Raw genomic sequence first — 18,966 nt, 5'->3', positions numbered from 1 at the left:
GGGAAACCCTTTTTAAGCAACTAAAATCACTTACCAAGAGTTAATAATAATAAAAAAAAAACTAACCCAAATCATAATAATTTAATCTTTAATACTATCATATGGAAAGAGAATCAAGATTAAAGCACATCTGTGAAAAGACAAAAATAATTTACCAAAAATCTGATGTGTACATCACAGGACTTCCTTGTATGGAATATTAAATTATATGCAATTTTCCTGCATTTCAATTAAACTTATTGAATTGAACTGAATCTACTTTGTCGATAGCGCATAAACCACAATAGAATAAATGTGCTTTTTAAAATTCCCTATATTTATTTACAATAGTGATACTCTGGTGCTAGGTTCACTTAACAGTGTTACAGCTCAATCGTTTTATGACTCAGAATGCAAAAAAATTATATCATCTGAAGAATTATCTAATCGTTAGCACATATTCTATTCAAATACTATAATAAATCTAAAATGCTGTATAAAAGAAATTAAGCAAATAAAAAATAAAAAGTTTTTCACAGATGATTCAGCGCTGCTTACCTAACGCGCATGCACTACTTGTAAATATTCTCCTCTGTCCGAAACAGACTGTAAAATTTAAAGATACAGAAAAAATAAAACTCCAATTTCTATGCAAAAACAAGCAATTCGAACAGCGGGCAAGAAGATGGATTTTTCAGTGCACAAAACTGAAAGTTTACTTTTGGTCTTACTCGGCAGAAAGACACTGAAGGCTTTAGCAACTGATTTAATTTGTTGTGGATGCTATGCTGAGTCAACATATAGGATAATTTAATAACTTAAATGACAATTCCAGAATGGATTAAGCATAATTTAATTCGCAGTGATAAAAAGATCTTTGTTATTTTTGTTGATGTTATCTTTGTTGTTGCAAAGCTTAGTTTTCCTAGATTGACTACAAATCCACTATTCTGCTAAGTTTTAAATGTAAGCAAATACAGCTGCTATGGTATAAAAATTAAGCTTAGCCGTACTTAAACAACTTTTAAATTGTTGATAATTCTACAACTATAATATGCAGGTTAACTAAAAGCATAAAAACCTTAACCTGAAGATAAGAACAACATAATTCAATCATTTTTAATGCAAAAAATGCACAATTTACAAACATATAAGAATAAAGAAACTGAGCTCACTGAGTTGAGTAACAGAGTATATATACATATATATATTTATATACTTTTGATGCACTTGATTGCAACCAAAAAGGGAGGTTTACATCTACATGTTATAGCAGTCCCACATACAAAATTTCGACATTCTGAGGCTACTCGTTTTTGAGTTATGCGAGATACGTACGTACGTACAGACTCCATGGGAAAATAATAATAATAAACTAACCCAAATGATTCGTTTGGGGAAAAAGAGTCCTTACATACAGATGTCATGCAAAAACATTGTTAAGTTGCATTCAATAGCGATTAAAATGAATATTTTCATTGAAGTATGGTACCCGGAATTTTTTCTGATTACAATACTTCCTTTATTTCGTACAAGGAGGTAAAATTAAATGTACCATTGTGAGTCACCTAGTGTTTATTACAGTTTTAATTTATTGAGATTTTAATAGAGAATTAACTTTTTAATGTTAGCTTTATGTTTTTTCCACATTCAGCATCAACTAATAGTCAGTTAAGAAGCAAAAATAGCAATATTACAGATATAATATAACTCTGAGTGTGACATAGAAGATTATGAAGCTGGATCAAGTGATATAAATAATATATTTTTTAACCATGATGTGGCAGTTGTGAGCATTTCATTTCCACTTTGCTTGAAACCTATATGATCATATAATTAACATACTTAGTTATCTCAAGATAGGAAATATGCATTAGTTTAAATTTTTAAAGATGGCTAACTATGAATTTGCAAGATGAAAGCAGCTGGTCCATTTTAGCCACAATACCATTGATATTATTCATGTTGACAAGCTTCACTTCCACACAGCAATGCATACCACTTGAAATTCACACAGAAAATGACAACTTAGCAGAATGTTTAATGCTAGCAGAATGTTTTGAGCACCTCCAATAATCATTTCAGTGTATGCATTCCACCACAAAATCCACTTACTCCTCTTTCTCTGCATTTACATTTTTACTAGTATTTTTTAAATTATCCTACATTTAAGTCTCTTTATTTTGAAAATTTTCCTGATATATCAGCTAATTTATACTCATTTCTTTTTCTTTAACACCTTTTTGTTTATCTGCCTCAATAAACAAATCAATGTTCTTACTAGTGCCTGCTTTATCTACTAATTTATTAATATCTTCAACTACAGTCAAAAGTCGTTAATTCGGACACCCATAATCTGGAATGATCTATAATCCGGACCTCAAAGCTACAAACTTTCTGCGCATGCATCGCGTTGACGCATGGCTGTGAATATGCATGTGCGCAAAATACGTTTACGAATGCGTGTTTAATGTATAACGGACAGTATAAGCTAAGCTAAAATTATCTAATTCAGTTAATGTTGCAGATTGCGTTGTTGAATTGGATTCGGCTTATTATTTTTTGCAGATTGTTAGAGCAATTTTATAAAAGTAAGCTTGAACTTTCGATTATGTCAAATAGAATTTCTGATATACATTTACTAATATGTAAAGGATCTACAAAGCGAAAGTATGTTTCAAAGTCCATTAAACAAAAAGTGGAATTGCTGCAAAAAATGGATAAAGGCATATCCTTTGTTTATCTTTAACGCCGCGGCACACAATGAATTGAAAGTTGATCTGTCAGCACTATCTTTATCTTCAGGGCAGATGTTTTTATTTTATTTGGCTTATAATTCCTTACTAAATGTAGCATTTCATCTCGATGTACTCCATCTTTGATATGATTTAAATCAAATTCCTTGTCATTATAATTCGCTTCTGATAGCGAAGAAAGTAAGAGAGGTTATTGAAAACGAAAAAATTTCGATTCACAAATTAGTCGGTATTCTCGACACAGCAATTATAGGACTTGAACAGCGGAACTTTGTAACTGAACAAGAAATTATGTCTGTTTATAGAATTAAAGAGAATGTATTATCACATCAAAAACGAAGCAACTTAAGCAACTTATATTGAAAGAAATGTTTAATAAAGTAAACAAATAAATATTAAGCTTTTTTTTTTTTTTTGTAAATTTTGATACCCTTTAGATCATAATTGTTCTTTATTTCATAAATTACGATTTCATATTTTTAATTTTATAATTTCTGCATGCCATCTTATCAGATTTAAACTGATGATCTATAATCCGGAATCGCCGAAGTCCCGACGAGTCCGGATTAACAACTTTTAACTGTATATCTCTTTGAAGAAAATTTTTCTTTAGTTTTTATGTAATTAATTTCTTCTTCAATAATTTTCTTTTCGTCTTTGAGTTTTCAGACTCGAAGATTTTTATTATTCTTTTAGAATATATTAATCTAATTTCTTTAACAGTATGAATACTAAGAATAACATCAGAAAACTTCATGAAATGATAAATACCCCACTGAGATATATTCCAAATGTTATTCTGTTTTTATGGAATAGTACATAAATACAGAAGATCGTTTGCTTTTATGTAATTTTCTATTTAAATTTATTCTATTTATTATGTAAATTTCTATTTAAATTTTCTCATAAGCATTTTGAGTTAAAGATTTGGCATTTTCAATACCTCAATAATCTTTCAATATTATCTGTTACTGCTTTATTTTGATTAGAATGAAGATTTATTTCAGAAATGGCTCTAAAATTTATAGATGGCTAATAAATGCTCACACAAATGCACTTTACAAAAGGAAAATATTCGTATCAATAAACTGTAAAGTGGTGTAAAAATCAGTCATTGCATTCTTTAAAAAAAAGTTATTTTTAATATATTAAATTTGAAAGAAAAAAAGCATCTAACTGAAATTAAAAATGGAAAAATGGATGCCAAACCACACAGTAAGACTCTTTGAATATGGGTAAATGTCAAGAAAGTGAAGTCTCTGATCCTAAAAGAAAATCCATTGGCACAAACATCCATTGCATTGGAACTGGGAATGTGTTCTGTCTCTAAGTAAAATCTTCCATAAAGATCTGAAGTTCAAAAAGATGTTTAAACCTAAAATTTACCTGCTTTTGCCAAAGCGCGCTGTGGGGAAGAAGAAGAATGGGGAGAAATTAAAAATTATATGAAAAACACCTAGCTGCTGTTGAATGGAAATTTCTAGTAACACTCGATGAAGCATGGGTACATTTAAGTGACTATAATAAAAAAAGATCAACTTTAATTTTATTTATGATACTTGCAGAATTTTGTTACAGTGGTAAATTAAAATAATAATAATAAAAAAAAATGTCAAGTAAGTCTAAAATCAATTCTTGACATTTACCCATATTTGAAGAGTCTTACTGTGTGGTTTGGCATCCTTTTTTTTTTTTTTTTCCCTTCATTTTTTCATTTTTAATTTCAGTCAGATGCTTTTTTTCCTTTCAAATTTACTATCAGTAGAATATTTTAACACTAATTTTTGAAGAAGAAATGCCAGGTAATCTATAAAGGTCTTTGTCTTGCCGAAGCTATACTGTTTTTTAGAAATAACTAATGCCAGTTTTTCCATTTCATAATAAATGTTAATTAATATAAATAATTTGCTATGCCATAATATTTTTTCTGTAGCATCTATTAATTTTTTTATATTAAAAAAATAAGCTGATACCCATGTATATATGTTTACATATATATATTTTTGTCTCATCATAACAATGGGCAAAAGAAAATATGTATTTATTGTAAACCTCTAACTGCAATACAAATTTTTGAAATTATATAATGACAGTAACAATGAATATGTTTATTGCACACTATGTACTGGAGAATTTTCTGTTGCACATTAAACTGATAGGTGACAAATCTCCTAATATTCTAGTATATATTAAAGATGATGATTTGAAAGATTATGAGAAACTTAAATCTTTAATCCTAAAGGAATATGAACCATCCCCAATTATATGTTTAGAAAATTTTCGCAAAGCTAAGAGCTTGATTGGGGAAACTCGCTTGCAGTTCACTTCTCATTTAAGATTATGTTGGATGCATTATTATAAAATTAGAAATGTCAATGATTTTGAGTCTTTAATTAACTTCATCATTTCTGACAAACTTTTTCAAAGATTGGATAATGATTTAGCATGCCAAGTTGCCGTTCGACAAGGTGAAAGTTGGCTACATTCGGAAGAACTAGTGAAAGAATGCGACACTCATTTCATCGCAAAAGGTAAATTTTTTGAGGACATAAGAGGTGAAAAACACGCTAATTTTTGTGATTCATGTAACAAAAACCTCGAATATATTCCTCTACACATGAGGAAAGAATACTCAAACCAAGAAGGATATTCTGCAAGGAGAAAAGAATGTTATATTTGTGGAAGCTATCAACACATCGCAAGAGATTGCCCAGACAAAAGAAGAAAGAACGAAACTGAAGAAAATAAGAAGGGAAAAAATGATTCCAAAACTCCAAAAAATTCAAACAGAACATCAAAAGAAGACGCCATTGTAGCTAAGGTAGACTCATCCCATCTACAATCCAAATTCGCAGAATGCATCGTTCATCCATTGCAAAAAGTAGATGTTTTTATTAACTCTGAGAAAATCGAAGCAATCATAGACTCTGGAACGCAGATAATGATCATACATTCATTGCTCATTCCAGATTTAGAAGACAGAGAAGGAAGTAAAATATTGCTAATACCTGCTTTTGGAAAACCGACTGAAGCAAAAGTTTGCCGTGTACCTATTTATTATAAGAACCATGATAGCAATTTATTTAATTTGGCGGATATATTAATTGCAGTGACTGATAAGCTAAATGTGCCTTGTCTCATAATTCCAGAAACACATGAACTGTTGATTAATCCTGCGGGAGAAGAATCAGACACTGAAAGAAATAACGGGGAAGGCGGAAACTTACAGTTCATTTCCCGAGGCACAGTTAAAGGAGAACGTAGAATCCAGCCCCCTCCGCTAACGCTTTTGGAGGAGAAAACTGAAGAGGAGAAGGCGAGCACTTATGTAAACACAGACATTTTGTCTGCCGATCACCTGTGCTGAGAGCAAGTAAGCTGTCCTTCTCTCTGAGTGAAACATGGAAGCTAGATGGGAAAAAAAAAAAAAAGGAATTATTTATTTATTGATCATCTTTTACATCACCAAGAAAAAATATTAGGACAGACTGTTTTTCAGTTAGTCTTTCTGCTTAGTAGAAGAACACAAGTGCTGGAATTAGCACATAGTTCCATTTTCGGTGCACATCTTGGAATAAGAAATACAAAGGACAGAATCCGATATTCATCTTTTTTTGGCTTGGATTAGCACAAGATGTCGAAACCTTTTGTAAAGCATGAAAAAATTGTCAGTTGAAGAGTCCAGAAAAGTGATCGGACAAGATTCCCATACACCCATCAGAAGATCAGAATTACTTTCGAAGTAGTAAACATCGACGTTATTGGACCTATTGAACCTCCTTCTGCGAGGAAACATAAATACGTGTTATGTCTGGTAGATCAACATTTCCGATGGCCAGAAGCCATTCCTCTGAGAAGCTTGACAGCAAAAGCTACTTCTGATACATTTTTGGAGATTTTTACGAGAACAGTAGAATACAATAGCTAGTGACAATGGAAGTAACTTTGTTTCAAAATTAACTAAGGAATTCCAGAAAAGACTAGGTTCTCTACAGCTGCTTACAGTGCTTCAAATGGATTAGTAGAAAGATGGAACAAGTCCCTCTAGCAAATATTACAACATGTCATCAGGACTGATCCTTCGAATTGCAATAAGCACATTCCATACTTGCTCTTTGCTTACCAGGAAGTACCAAACTGCACGACTGGAGTCTCACCATTTCAGTTGATGTATGGAAGACAACAAAGAGGTCCTCTAGCAGAACTGAAGTCTTCATGGTCAGGAGAGATACCTATACTACCTAATATAAGTGAATAGGCAGTGAATTACTTACAGTATTTAAAAATAAGGTTGGAACAAGTAGCTGAACCAGCCAATTTAATTGCAAGTGAGAAACAATGAAAATATGCTCAATATTTTAATCGAAGATCAGTACCAAAAAATTTCAAAATCAGGGAACAAGTCTATTTACTCATCCCAGATTCAAATAACAAACTCTATGCACGTTGGACTGGACCAGAAGAAATCGTGAATCATTGTCTACCTCATTCCTATAAAGTAAAACTACATGATGGAAAGATCAAACATGTTCATGCAAATAAAATTCGAAAATTCCAAGTTAGCGTCAATGCATTTGGAGTGATATTTGAAAATTAAGAATTTGGAGAAATTTTAACTTTGCCAGTAAAAGTTCTTTCGACTCTCCTGGAAGATTTAAAAATAGATGCGAATCTGAATTTAGAAAATTTAAATCTGCAGCAAAGAAGAAAATTAATCGCTCTTATCAATAAACACTGAGCACTATTCACTGGAAAGCTGAAAATAGCTAAAGTTGAAGCTCATAAAATTAGATTAATACCCAATATGGAGAGGAAGAAACTTTACATTTACATGATTCCTGAAGCATTGAAAACCAAAGTTGATGAAGAAGTAAAAGAATTATTGAAATCGGAACTAACAGAAGAAAGTAATGCAGAAATAGCTCATTCAGTAGTTTGTGTAAGCAAAAAAGACGGAAATATTAGATTATGTTTAGATTATCGAGCATTGAATGCAGTGATGAAGCCAGATGACTTTCCTATGCAAAACACCATTGATTTAATGTACAGCATAGGAAGAGCCAACGTCATAACAACATTGGATTTACTGCAAGGATTTTTGAGCAATTCAAATGGAGGAAGTAAAGAGTACACATCCTTCAAAACTCATCGTGGTCAATATCAGTTTAAAGTGTTACCTTTTGGCCTAAGGAACGCAACAGCAACTTTTCAGAGGGTAAAGAATAACGCGCTGAAAGAATTTCAATAATTTTCAAGAGCTTATATTGATGACATAGCTATATTTACCCCCAATTTTGATGCTCATCTGCAAGATCTGGATAAAGTTTTCATCAAACTACTTGCTTGGATTTACTGTCAATTTAAAGAAATGTTCATTTGCAAAACCTCAAATTAAATATTTAGGACACATAATTGGATCAGGGTAACATCAACCAGATCCCGAGAAAGTAGAAGCAATTAAGAAACTGGAAACACTGAAAAAGAAAAGAGATCTTAAAAGCCTGTTAGGATTATGTAATTATATCCCAGGGTATGCAGATATCTCCTATCCACTCACGGAACTCAAAGAAAATAAATAAATGGAAATACTTGAATGGAAAGAAATTCATAAGTCAGCATTTCAAGAACAGAAGGAACAATTAGCGATGTCAACGGAACCGATCACCCCCACACTGCAGGATCTGTTTGTCCTTCATTCTAACGCATCCCAAATCGGAATAGACGCATGTTTATCACAGCAAAGGGGAGAGAAACAATTTCCCTTCTGCCATGCAAGCAAGAAACTATTGAAACCTCAACAAAGCTGGCCGACTATAGAGCATGAAACTTATGCTATAGTATGGGCATTGACAAAATTTGAACCATGGATGTTCAGTTCACCTGTGAAAATTGTGACTGATCACAATCCACTAGCATTTACAGTGAGAAATGCTCCGCAATCGTGCAAATTGCAACGATGGGCCATAGTGTTGCAGAAATACTATTTAGAAATAGAACGTTGACCAGGAAAAAAGCTGTCGAACATCGATGCCTTATCCAGACTTCCCACCTGTGAACTTTGAACATTATTTACTGTTCATGTTCAGCAACATTTTATATACGAGGGCTATCCAGAAAGTAGATTACGTTTTGGAATAAAAAAATAAACAAAGTATAGGAAACAAATTTTATTATATACAGATGAAAGCCACACTCAAATACTACTTTTCTACATAGTCACCATACAAATTAAGGCATTTATCGTAGCGATGTACGAGCTTGGAAATTCCTTCGTCGAAAAATTCGGCCGCCTGCGCCTTCAACCACTTCGTTACCTCTTCTTGCCTTCCATCTTGCACAAAACTTGTGGTAACCAAGCTTTTCGCTGATGATTTCGTGCAACAAACTTCGCGAAATTTGTGGAAAACTCAAAGAAAGTTCCGTTATTGTGAAATTTCGATTTTCACAGACTTTAGCATCGACTTTTTCGAGAAGTTCGGCGGTCACTATGCTGGGTCTCCCACTTCGATCTTCGTCGTGAACATTGGTTCGGCCATTTTGAAATCTTATGACCCACTGACGCACTCCACCTTCAGTGATAATGTTGTCCCCATACACTTCACGAAGCTGCCGATAGATTTCTATCGGTTTACAGTTTTTTGCAGTCAGAAACCTTATTACTGAGCGCACCTCGCAGGATTTTCAATTAACGCAGACATTTCAAACCATCACAGTATCTGAACGGAGCACAGCACGAACCTCTCACTAGCACGGCTAGATGCAGACTGAGCTGCACAACGCTCTGACCCCAAGATGGCCGCGCTAGCCCCGCCCCTAGCGGACACAGACGGAAACGTAATCTACTTCCTGGATGGCCCTCGTAATTAATGATTAGATAGTTTTTCTTTGCTTTTCTTAATAATTTTACTAATTTATGCAAATAAGATATTTATGTAATTTGAAATAGAAAGAAAAATTTATTGGATAACAAATATTCGGGGTATGTGGTAAATTTAGATATTTTTCTTCCAAGGAGATGAATCAGAGTGCAACATCATTAATCAAAGAGAACTTTAATACAATCTGTTTTAGAGGGAAAAGTTTTTCTGTATAGTATTTTTTTTTTCCATGTAAATGAAAGAAATAGAATTATGTACTTATGTAAGCAATCTGAATAGAGAAATTTTGATAATGTTTTATTGATGAACTTCATATGTAAAAGTAAGAAGCTATATTTTATTTTCATCATTAGAATAATACCAGCATGGGCATATTTTAACATGTTAATAAAGAATATCAACTTGTTTTCTGTGGTTAAAAAATAAGAAATTGTTACAACAATATTTGGAACCAGTGGATGAAGAAAAATGTGTTATCTATGTTTATATAGTAAATTGATGTGTAATTGTAGGTATTATATAGTAGTTTAGATTTGAATATTAGTGTAGAATGTTTAAATGTAAAGAAAGATTTTGTTTTCTCTTGTTCTCATTGATCGCAAACAGTTGCTAGATTTTAGTTTCCAGATTGCTGATTGATTTTTAAACAGTATCAATAACAATCTTATGACGGGGGTGTAGTATCTGGAGACTGTTTGGCGATATACAAAGCACACTTGTCTCGTGCAGCCTCTTCTCCAAGGACAGTTAGGAGAGTTGTATGTTAGCCTCAGAAGAGGAAGTTACTGGATTTGCTTTGCTGTAGAGCTCTGAGTTTAATATCATGCTTTGAATGTTATTTTAATAAATGTGTATTTTGTCTTGTTACATGGTGCCTTATTCAACAACAAAGCTATCACAAAAGAAAAGTGTGATATTGAAGATCATGCAAAAACAGCTAAACACAGGAGGAGTGCTATTAATACTACTACGTCAGCAAACATAAGAGATTTTTTAAAGCCAAAGCTAGTAATAGTAATAACAATGATCTTGAGTGTGCTACTAAAGAAGCTTCATTTTCATACCACACTGCTAGACACGAACTCAGTTTCAAAACATCAGACTGCACATCTAAACTCTACCCCTGAATATAGAAGTTATTGTTATAAAAATTTACAAATATTTTCACATATATATAGTACGAGTAACGAAACTTAAAGAGTTCTGTGAATTTGTGGAAACAGATTACAAAAAAGTATTATCTCATAGCACAAGGTTTCTTAGTTTGTTACCTGCAATAGACAGAATACCTTCCATTTTTGATAGCCTAAAATCATACTTCCTATCTTGTGACAAATGCCCAAAATTATTATTTGATTTTTTTTTAAAATCTAGAAAATGAACTGTATTTGAAATTTTTATATGGTGCTTTACAGTTACTTAATAATGTAGTTCTGAAACTGGAACTAATTCTATCACAGCAACAGAAGCATTTCAGACATATTCTGAATTAATTTGTCAACTTCAGAAAAATCCACATATTTATATTATCTTCTGCCAAAGAATTGCTACGCACTCTAAAAAAAAAAAAAAAAAAAAAAAAAAAAATAATAATAATAATAATGATATTCAGGAACAAAAATTCTTCTCAAGTGTAGACAATTTTTATAATTCTAGTATTTAATACTTAGGGTTGTGGAAAACCAGTTTTGATAAAGTTAGAAAATTTCAATGGATAAATTTATGAACTGAAATTACCTGGTCTAATTTAGAAGAGAGTGCACAGGTTGTTAATGAAATTATAAAAGATTCTATAAATGTTGATGACTTATGTGATAAACATACATTGTTGGACTATTATAATTCAAAACCAGAGGATAGGTTATGGATCAGATTCTGAAAAAGTATCAGATACTATTGAAGAGAAGTTGTTCACCTCTTTTGTGAAGAGGGGCAGAAATTGAACTCCACACTCATTAAAAGATCGACGTTGCCTTTCAGGACAAGACATTTATTCCTACTCACTATACATATACTATGATACAGAAAAACTGGCAAGATTATACAGCGCCCTCTTACGGCGGGCAAAGGATGGCATAACACACTGGGCCCCCATGACCCTGTCATCAGCTCAACTACAAATATAAATGCAACACATAAAAATTAAACAAACGGTAAATATAATTATAAACATGGAAGAAATAATTCAATCAATCATTTATAGGAAGTCTGACCAGTTTACGTATTGGTCTTTTCATTTCACCCGATGAAATTTTTAAGTTGACTGACCTTACTATTTGGTCAGTTCCCTTGTAAGTGCAAATTACTTTTGCCCTCTTCCATTTAAGTGGTGGCAAGTTCTCATCCTTGATTAGCACCAAGTCATTCGCATGTAAATCGGCACTGGGAAGTTTCCACTTGTTGCACACTTGCAACTGAGTCAAGTAGTCTTTTGACCACGATTTCCGAAACGATTGGGAAATTTGTGTGACTAATTTCCACCGTTCACGGATGGGAATTTTCTCATTTGTTACATCAGGCTTAACACTTTTTAACTCAGAACCGATAATAAAGTGACCCGGTGTAACGACAGAAAAATCATTTGGGTCCTCAGAAGCAGCCCCTAAAGGACGAGTGTTAAGTACGGCTTCAATCTCCACTAGACACAATGAAAATTCTTCTTGTGAGAGGATCTGCAATCCTATAACACATCTCATGTGAAACTTCATGGATTTAGCGGCAGCCTCCCATAGGCCTCCAAAATGAGAGGCTGATGGAATATTCATTGTCTATTTAATGCCTTTGTTGGTCAAGTAAGTACCAAGTGCCTCCATCATACACGCTTTTAAGTAATTCTTTGCACCGATAAAGTTCGTTCCACAATCACTGAATATTTCAGCTGGCTTTCCTCGTCGTCCGATGAATCATTTCAGAGCTGCAATACATGCTTGAGCACTAAGATCACTAACAAGTTCTAAATGGACAGCTTTCGTTGCAAAGCATACAAACACACATACACGTACATTTTCAGTGGTTTAACTCCTCTACCACGTCTAGGGCTGATCAAGAATGGTTCTGAAAAGTCAGTTCCTGATCTAAGAAATGGTCTTCCGGGATTCAGTCTCGCAGAAGGTAAATCAGCCATCATTTGTTTCGAAATCTCAGAGCAAAATCTGGCAGAGATAATGCACTTTCTTATTTCTCTGCGTATTGCAGCTTTTGCTCCTATAATCCAACACTTTTGTTTCATTGCAGAGTTCATTAATTGTACTCCAGCATGCATATAATTAAGATGATAAAATGTCACTAACAATTTTGTAACAGGATGATTCTTAGGCAATATTATTTGATGTTTCACAGAGTCTGGTAAGCTGGCATTTCTTAAACGTCCTCCTACACGTAGTAGGCCACTGTTGTCTAAGAACGGATTTAGAGAAATTAAAGAACTTTTTTTTAACACTCTCGCTTTCTCTAAAGTAGCTATTTTCTTTTTATACTCAGTTCTTTGGACTAGTTTGATTATAATATTATACGCTTCTTTTAGTTCACTTGTTTCTAAGTCAAAATCCTATTCCCCCTCACATTTCTTATAAACCTTAAAAATCAAGCAACAACTCTCTGCAACTTATTCCAAACTGAAAATTTGTTCCAAAGCTGCTCAACTAATTCTAGCTGAACTACAAAACATTTGACAGAATTTTTTCTTTGCTCTCTTAGTATTTCCGCACTCTCTACAATTGGTAACCCTCTAACCCACTGTTTAGGACAACTCTCAAAACTTTTTCGAAGCCAAATTGGACCTGACCACCATTTTCCATTAAGTACCAACTTCTCAGCCGAGATTCCTCTAGTAAGCAAATCTGTGGGATTATCATCAGACAGACAATAATACCAATCGCTTGGACTCGATCTTTCCTGAATTTCCACAACCCGGTTGGCAACGAAGTGTTTCCATCTCTTTGCGCTTCCCTTCACCCAATGTAATGCAATACAAGAATCACTCGAAAACACTATTCTTCAAATTTTATCCTTGAAAACAGTCTTAAGGTAATTTCCCACTCTAGCACCTATTACCATGGCCATTAGCTCCAAGTATCTTTAATGGTGACAATCTGCTCTTCGACATTATAAAACACTCTGTAATTCCCATTATTCCCATAATATCTAAAATAAACAACAGCTCTGTAAGCACTTGGTGAAGCATCGCAAAACACATGCACTTCCGATTGCTCATCCTCACAATCCAGAAAACAATATGTTGGAATACACTGACTACCAATAAGTATTTGGACACCTGTGATAGAAAAGAGAAACTAACTTTATTCAAAATCAATAGTTGGTAGAGCCTCCACGAGAGGTAATTACAGCGTGGACCCTCCGGGGCATACTTTCCACATGTCTTTGTATGACAGCTAGTGGTATTTTCTTCCACTCGGCTTGGAGAACACATAGATGTTCCTTCACCGATTTTGCACGGGTAGTGCACCCCTGAATTCGGCGATGCAACTCGTCCCAGAGGTTCTCGATAGTGTTCAGGTCTGGTCTCTGGGCAGGCCAGTCCATTCAATGAACTCCATTGGAACCATACCAAGCCTTGGTTAACGTCGAAACATGACAACTGGCATTGTCGTCCTGAAAGTAACAGGGGTCCAACCCGTAAAACTGCCACAACGTAGGAAGCACATTGTCATCCAAAATAGTGCAATAGGCATCGGGGTTGAGCTTACCATGAATGGGGACCAAGGGTCCCAGCCCATACCAGGGGAAACACCCCCAGACCGTAATTCCACCTCCGCTGAACTTGACTGTTGGCACAATGCATTCTGGCAGGAGACGTTCTCCAGGTAGATGCCAGACCCAGACCCTGCCATCCAAACGGTAAAGGGTGAACCTTGATTTATCACTCCAAAGAACCCGTTTCCACTAATCTACGGTCCAATTTCGATGTGTTTTGCACCACATTAACCGAGCAGCGCGGTTGGACTTTGTGATCAAAGGCTTATGGGCATCAGCACGACCATGAAAACCAAGCAGATGTGCTTCCTTACGAATGGTATTCATTGAAACAATAATCTCGGATGTCTGTTGAAACTCCTCGCGGATGAGGGCCATCGGTTGGGATGCGGTTCTTCCGAATTTCTCTGGACAGCACTTGTCGGTCTTTATCTCCCAGTTTCGTTGGTCTGCCGACTCGGGGCACTTTCCGACGTTCACCGCTCACCTTCCACTTCTTAATCCCATAGGCCACTGTTGATTTTGGGTACTTCAGATCGATAGATATGTCCCTTAAGGATTGGCCGCATTTGTGATACCCGATAATTATACCTTTCTCGAAATCAGAGAGCTCCGAAATGCGAGGCATCTTGCATGCGACTAAAGCCGATGCTGTTTCCTACACGATATATACCGGCGGATTCTGTGACGTACCTTAGGACCGCAAATATCGTCATTTGCATAGGTCCAAATACTTATTGGTAGTCAATGTAGTAGCAACTATTAATTTTTCAATTTTGTTACACCACGTTATCCACTTTTGCTGCAAGTCCTCCGGCAATTCTTCGTCCCAATCACATGCTCTCTCCCAAATTTCCTGTAACAATAACTTTATACGTATCACAAACGTTGCAATCACACCAATAGGATCAAAGATTCTTGCAGCTGTCTGTAAAACACATCTTTAAGTGCGTCGCAATGTTTTCCACGAATCCACCAAACCCTTCACCTCCAACGACAACTCATCTATATCAGGATTCCAGTTCAACCCTAGGGCTTTCAGCTGTTGAACTCCCACTATCTCACTGTCACTAAGTCCATTTTCTATCCACAATTTTTCTAATTCTTTACTTTCCGACCTCAGTTTCCTCAAATTAAATCCACCACTCTTTAATATTGACACAGCATCCGACGACAACACAAATGATTCTCTCACACTGTCTCCACCATAATATAAATCGTCTACGTAAAGTGATGAATTTAACATTTCAAATGACTTCGGTTTACTTTTCTCATACTTTTTTATATGATGCTTTATCGTAGCACTCAAAATGAAAGAGGAACTTTTACATTCAAAGAGTAGTCTTTTCATTCTCATAATTTTATATTCTTCACTAGGGTTATCTGAATACCAAAGAAATTTTAAAAATTTTCTATCTCTTTCAGAAATTTTTATCATTAAGAAAGCCTTCTCTATATCACCATTAAACGCTATTTTGTAATTACGAAATTTTAGAATTACATCAAGAATGTTTGGATTTAAATTTGTGCCAATTTTCAAACAATCGTTTAAAGAAAGATTACCTTTAGATTTTGAACTACAGTTAAAGACTATACGAACTTTGGTTGTTTCTTTATCTTTCCTAACAACTGCTCTATGAGGCATAAAATACTCATGCTCATCTTCCTCACATTCCTCAATAACTCCATTTTGTTTTTGGTCATTTATTATATCCCTATACTCATTAGCATTTAGCTAAAAAATAGTTATTTCCCAATTCATCGTAACTAAACTTCCATAATAAATCAGTTTCATATCTCTCATTCACGAATTTTAAATTGTTCTCAAATTCATCTATCAGCACTTTATCAACTACATTTAACTCTTCTTTTTCTTTAATTCCTAAAGCATCAAGCTCCCACAATATCTGAACATCTGAAGCGGCTACACAAAAATTCGCTGAAACTGCAGTCTTAACATTTGGCTTGTAAACATCTTGACTTCCCTGTAAAGCAAACACGAAAATTGTTGGCACGCAAGTAATTTCCTAGTTTATTTTTTCAAAAGCTGAGGCTTCAATAATCTGCCAAAACACATCTGCCCCAATTAATATCTCAATGTTTATATCACTGTCACAGCAGTCGTCTAAGACTAATCCGCGGCACTGAATAATATTTTGTACTTCTTCATTTGGAACAGAAACAGATGCCGCTGCAATAGTATCGGCCAGTAGCACTTCAATTTGAATACACTGATTAGGGTTGTATCTACTAGATAATTTTGATTCTACTACTTCGTATAATTTCTCAGTAGGCTTTGCTGAGCCAAAGGAAAAAACTGACAACCTTTCCTTTCTAATTGATTTTAATTTTAAGCAAACTTCAAACTGGCTCTGAAACTAAGTCCATTTTCTCTGGCTCTGAAAGAAGCTGATGACTTCACACACCAGCTTTTTTCAGAGCCATTATCGCATAATATGCGCGTCATTTTAATGAATTTTGTTTTATCAACCGAGCTAACGTATACACTGCAAGTGAGTAACAGCACAGATGATTTATGTATTCGGCTTGACATTGATACTGAAGCATTACATTGAGTTTGTTCAGCGTCACCATTCTCTACTTTGGAAAGAGGTTTATTTTGTTTATAGAAATGAATCATAGAATAATGAGCTTTCCCACAGAAACAATTTCTGGCTCTATACTTTTTTGTATTACACACTGAAGAAAAACATTTGAAACAAAGGTTATTTTGCTTAACAATTTCAACACGCTCATTTACAGAAAGCCTTTTAAAATTAGAACAATTTTGTAACGGGTGGTTTGGATTAGTTTCACACAAAATACACGTTTGATCTTTTGCTCCAGATACATATACATTAGAAATATTTTTGTAATTATAATTATGAAGTTTATTAACATTTTTTCCGTCGCTTCTTTTATTATCGTTACCTGTAAATGATTTTGCAAAAAGGGATTCTGGTTTTTGTTTACCTTTTGATGACAAATAAATATCGCTTTCATGACCTAAAGTTTGGGGTTCGAACCATGTCTCTCCCTGTTTAACTGCTGTATGGGTCTTTAATTCACGATAAAGTTCACTGAATATTTTATCCAAAACCATAAGATCACATAACGATTTAAAATCTTTTACATTCCTCAACTGACAATAATATTCAAAATTAGCACTTAACCTTGATGCAAACTGTACAAAGTTCTCAAATGGCAATTTTTGCGTAGAACGAAAATTATTTAAGCACTCTTGAGGGTTGACTGAAATTCCTTTAAAATCATAGACTTTAGTTTATCGTAATTATTAATATTTTCTTCCTTCACATATACCATTAAATTAGTGACCTTCTCTCCTAAAATATTTAATAGGATTTCTGCTTTTAGATCTTCAGGTACTTGTTTTGTCCTAAAAGCCCTTTCAATCGATTCGAAAAAGAGATTAAAGGATTCTGCTTTAGTAAGTACAGAAATTGTTAATGTTTTTATGCTATTAATTAAATTTTTCATATTTGGATTTTGTAGCAAGTCTTTCCTTGTGTTAGCTAAAGCTAATTCCACCTCTAACTGAGAAAGTATTATTTTCTCTAACTCTATTCTAATTTCGTTTTCCGATTTTTGTTTTTCAATTTGTATTTTCTCTAACTCTAATCTAATTTCGTTTTCTGATTTTTGTTTCTCAATTTGCATTTTCTTTTCCTCTAGAATATTATGAATAACATTTTGCATAAACTTCTGAACTTTCTATTAAAATTTTCAAAGTAACAATTTTCGCCTCGCTCGGAATTACTAATCCCAATTCCTCCGCCACGAGAGTCAACTCGTCTTTTTTAATGACTTAAGTGACTTCAGACTCATCTTAATTCAAAGAAAAATACAACAACCCTGAATTGACAACTAGAACACAATGAGCACAAAAAAGAACACAATCAAACTCAACACAGACACAATCAACTTAAATTACCAAGTAGAAACACCTCAATACACAACACTAATAAACAGAATTTAACACTAAACATTATTACAACAACTAGAAATAACTACTCACCATAATCTACACAATGGAACCATCTTCACTTTTGATTTCCGCACAACACATATTCCCATATCACCACACTATTTTTTCACACAAATTTTGATGACACACATTATTACCACCACATTCTCACCTAATCCCACATCTGACACCAAAAAAATGTTCACTTCTTTTGTGAAGAGGGGTCAGAAATTGAACTCCACACTCATTAAAAGATCAACACTGCCTTTCAGGACAAGACATTTATTCCTACTCACTATACATATACTACGATACAGAAGAACTGGCAAGATTATGCAGTGCCCTCTTACGGTGGGCAAAGGATGGCGTAACAGAAGTGAAAAGCAATTTTTAAAATGTTTCCAAAGACTGACATTTCATGTTGCAATATTTTTAAAATGGTTGAGTTTGAAATGTCTTTGCCTGGGACATCTGCTTAAGCTGAGAGAGTTTTTTCAATTATGGGGAACATTTTGGCCTGCAGAAAGGAGTAGGCTTTCAGCATCTACTGTTAAACATCTGCTAAATGTTAAAATAAACTCCGAACTTTCTTCTTGTGAATTTTATGATGCAATTAAGACAAACCATTTCTAGAAAATGTCTAGTGAAAAATACT

At 34.1% G+C, this 18,966-nt stretch overlaps 1 protein-coding gene across 5 annotated transcripts in view; it reads right to left on the bottom strand.

Annotated features, from left to right (window-relative positions):
* LOC118197266 (uncharacterized) overlaps window positions 1-18,966 on the bottom strand; it is an 86,367-nt gene that overhangs the window by 30,853 nt on the left and 36,548 nt on the right. The gene's annotated exons all lie outside the window — the stretch shown is intronic.

This window comes from Stegodyphus dumicola, chromosome 9, assembly GCF_044657685.1.
Source record: "Stegodyphus dumicola isolate Sdum_Otavi_A_Nest chromosome 9, ASM4465768v1".
In the NCBI taxonomy this organism is placed as follows: domain Eukaryota; kingdom Metazoa; phylum Arthropoda; class Arachnida; order Araneae; family Eresidae; genus Stegodyphus; species Stegodyphus dumicola.
The sequence above is the reverse complement of the archived record's forward strand: the minus strand, read 5'-3'. Positions and strand labels throughout refer to the sequence as shown.